Below are 3,705 nucleotides of genomic sequence, written 5' to 3'. Positions count from 1 at the left end.
AGCAAGAGGGGAGAGTGCTATTCAAAGTTCATACTGACCCTTAGCTAACACTTAAGGAAACCAAATGGTCCAGGGTCCATCACTCAGTGTCTGGCCAGGCGTGTCTCAGGCGCCTCAGCCGGACACCTCCTTGCCTTATCTCTGAGATTTACACGCCTGGTCTGGGCTCTCTTAACAGCTTTTCCCTGGCCCAGCCTGCCCCTTCTTGCAGGCCTGGCTCCTGTGGTTTTCAGTACTGGTCTCAAATTTAACTCTTTCAATCCCAGGCTTACGTGGGCAAGTACCTGCTAAATTTTTAATTTCTTTTTCAGTAGGAGTAAAAGTTCAGGCAGGCATGTACCGAGTCAAGTAAGCCTAGGACATGGCAAGGTGTAATCGCTCTTTCTTCCTTAGACTCTGGGTAGGAAATGGGAAAGGTACAACCCATAAAATGTTTCAAATGTTAAATACAATCTGGAGGAGATTCTCTGTAACTAAAGAAGGGTTGTATCAGCTTAGGTTGCGAGAGAACCTTTGAGGGGCTGCTTGGCAGGAATCTGACATTAGGGCATGAAGTAAATTCAGGCAAGAATCTGATTTTAGGATGGAACAAAAAAGTAGGCTTCAGGAATGTACTTGACTTTGGACTTAGGACAGGGAAGTGGGCTCAGATATCTTATCCTGATATCTTAGCAACAGTGATCCTAGGACTTTATTGTCTTGCTTGTCCCTCCTTGTACTGCTTGCCCTTAATACTCGCATGTAATTAAAATGGTATAAAAGCAGATTGGGAAAAAATAAACCTGCCTCAGCCTCAGAACTGGCTGGGGTCATGCTTCAATGTTGTCTGACTATATTTTTCCTTTTTAATCCTCACTCCTGCACTGGAGAACCTGTTGAGTGACTGAGCGGGTTTGATCAGTATGTTACAAAAAGAGACAAAAAGAAACATGGGCTGGAGAGATGGCTCAGTGGTTGAGACCACTGGCTGCTCTTCCAGAGGACCTAAAGTTCAATTTCCAGTACCCACATGGTGGTTCACAATCATCTGTAATGGGATCCAGTGCCCTCTCCTGATGTCTCTGAAGTCAGCTACAGTGTATCCATATAATATATATACATATATGTATGTATATACAGAGAGAGAGAGAAAGAGAGAGAGAGAGAGAGAGAGAGAGAGAGAGAGAGAGAGAGAGATTGAGTCCTTGAAGTCCTTGGATGTAGGGAATGTACTAGTCTGGGAAGCCATATCCTTGGAATATAGCAATGAAATGTCTGAAGTTGTGAAAGGCCAGTCTATCAAAAGGAGGATAGATACCATTCATGATGGCCAAATGGTGACCTAGCAGATAGGCAGATTTATCTGTTTATCTTCCCCCCCACCCCCCACAGAGTTTCTTTGTGTAGCCCTCCGTAGACTAGACTGGCCTCGAACTCAAAGATCTGCCTGCCTCTGCCTTTCAAGTGCTGAGTTTAAAGGCATGCACTACTGTTGCCTCCCACTCCCAGTTCGGCCTCAGGCCTTTGGCGGCTTCCGCCCGAGGCGGTCACCTAGGGAATTAAGCCAAAAGACCTTCTGCAGACTATATTGGCTTATCCCTGAAAGAAGTTGCCAGAGAAGTTCTCGCTGAGATACAACTACGCCTGTGACAAGGCCTGTTGCCTGAGGACATCTGCAGCCGTCTGAACCATTGGTGACCTTCGCTGTGGCTCCGTCCTGACTCTTTCCTGACTTCTCAATGTTTATGTTATGCAAATATTTTATGTCTGGAAGTTTCAGTTCTTACCTGCCTATAGAAGCTCAAAACACCCCCAAGTAAACAGGCTTTGATTGGGACTCAACTTGGCCTCCCGTCTCTTTGTTCTCCGACCCATTTCATTTTGCAGATCCTGTCTGACCTCCGGTCTGAAGAGACCCACAGACCCCAGTGGAACTGCGGGATGGATCCACTCACACCACCACAGCCTGCCTCTTTATCTTTTTAATTGCTTATTTAGCCATGCAGGCAAGCATAGTAATTACTCAACAAAACCTGAAAGCACTGAAATAAGTCAGCCTCAGTCTCCCCGTTGTAACCCAGACCAAAGAAAAAGTGAGAGAGATGGAGGGAGAGGGGGCACAGAAGGGACCAAAAAGAGGGAGAAAGTTTTCCCCTAGAAGGCAGGAACAACATTGGAACAGAGTGCAGGAATCCTCTTTGTTACATTTCATTTAGTCCACTGAATTCATTGGTTTAGCTATGCGTTTTGTTGCAAGCCCAGCAGAGAAGACACACGTGGCCATCTTCTTACACGTCACTGCCTTCTCCATCCTGGTGGAGTGGTCATCCCCTGTTCTCTTGGAACTGGACCTGACATCTCTTGTCCCACTCACCTTTGCTTCTGTCCTCTTACCTGACATCGTGGGCCAGGAATAAAACACTAGAGAGAGAAATTTGAATTCATTTCTGTTACCTCCAGGATGGCTCACCAAATGTGCTACTGATGGTCTCTTATGTTTGTGGATTCTTAGCATCTTTTTTTTTTTTTTAAGATTTATTCATTATATGTAAGTACACTGCAGCTGTCTTCAGACACCCCAGAAGAGGGCATCAGATCTCATTACTGATGCTTGTAAGCCACCATGTGGTTGCTGGGATTTGAACTCAGGACCTTTGGAAGAACAGTCAGTGCTCTTACCCGCTGAGCCATCTCACCAGCCCGATTTTTAGCATCTTGTTCAAAGACCCCCAAAAAAGCACACACAAATAGCAAAGCAGCAAGAATTCTTTTGTGGGCCCGCGAATAGAGAACAAGTTGGTTTGCTTAGGGGCAGATAACGTTATGCAATGTTGTGGATGGCCCTGGTGATCCCTGTATTTTGATGTTAATTCCGCTTTCCCAGGAGGGGTTGTCTGGACTGAGAAATGAGCCATGTACTCAGGTGACTTCTTGTGAACCTTCCTCGGAATGAATAAAGGGACCAATCACTGGGCAGGCGAGTAGCCGGGGCTAACAGGTTGGATGGATGACGAGAGGAAGCAAGAGAAAGTTAGGGGGTTTTTTGGACTGGGATAGTGAAAGTGAAGATGTAGCTACTAGTGTCTCCCAGCTTAAAATGCGAGCTGGGTGGAGAGATTTTTGAGTTCCGAGTCAAAGAGTCTCCACCAGATAAAAACTGGCCGGCGAGACTGCACAGGTTAAGAGCAGCAGGGTGTAGCACGGGAACTTGCCATTCTTTTTAATATTTCCCACAACAACGTAAGCCTTTGGTATATCCTGTTGTGGTTTGAATGGGTACGGCCCCCATAGACTTATGTGTTTGAATGCTTGGCCCATAGGGTCTGGCACTATTAGAAGGTGTGGCCTTGTTGGAGGAAATGTGTCCTGTAGAAGCAGTCTTTGAAGTCTCCTAAGCTCAAGCTATGTCCAGTGTGGCACACAGTCTCCTTCTGCTGCTTGCAGATCAAGACGTAGAACTCTCAGTTATACTAAACCTCTGAACTGTAAGCCAGCCCCCACCCCCCCCTTAAGTGTTTTCCTTTTAAAGAGTTGCCGTGGTCATGGTGTCTCTTCACTGCAATAAAATTTTAACTAAGATATGATCCGCTTCATGATGCATCTGATCTCGGTCATAAGCATGCCTAATTTTGTACAGGTATAAGATGGTAAGTAGTGGATTGTACTGGCTGGTTTTGTGTGTCAACTTGACACAGGCTGGAGTTATCACAGAAAAGGGAGTTTCAG

The sequence above is a fragment of the Mastomys coucha genome, unplaced genomic scaffold, assembly GCF_008632895.1.
Source record: "Mastomys coucha isolate ucsf_1 unplaced genomic scaffold, UCSF_Mcou_1 pScaffold5, whole genome shotgun sequence".
In the NCBI taxonomy this organism is placed as follows: Eukaryota; Metazoa; Chordata; class Mammalia; order Rodentia; family Muridae; genus Mastomys; species Mastomys coucha.
The sequence above is the reverse complement of the archived record's forward strand: the minus strand, read 5'-3'. Positions refer to the sequence as shown.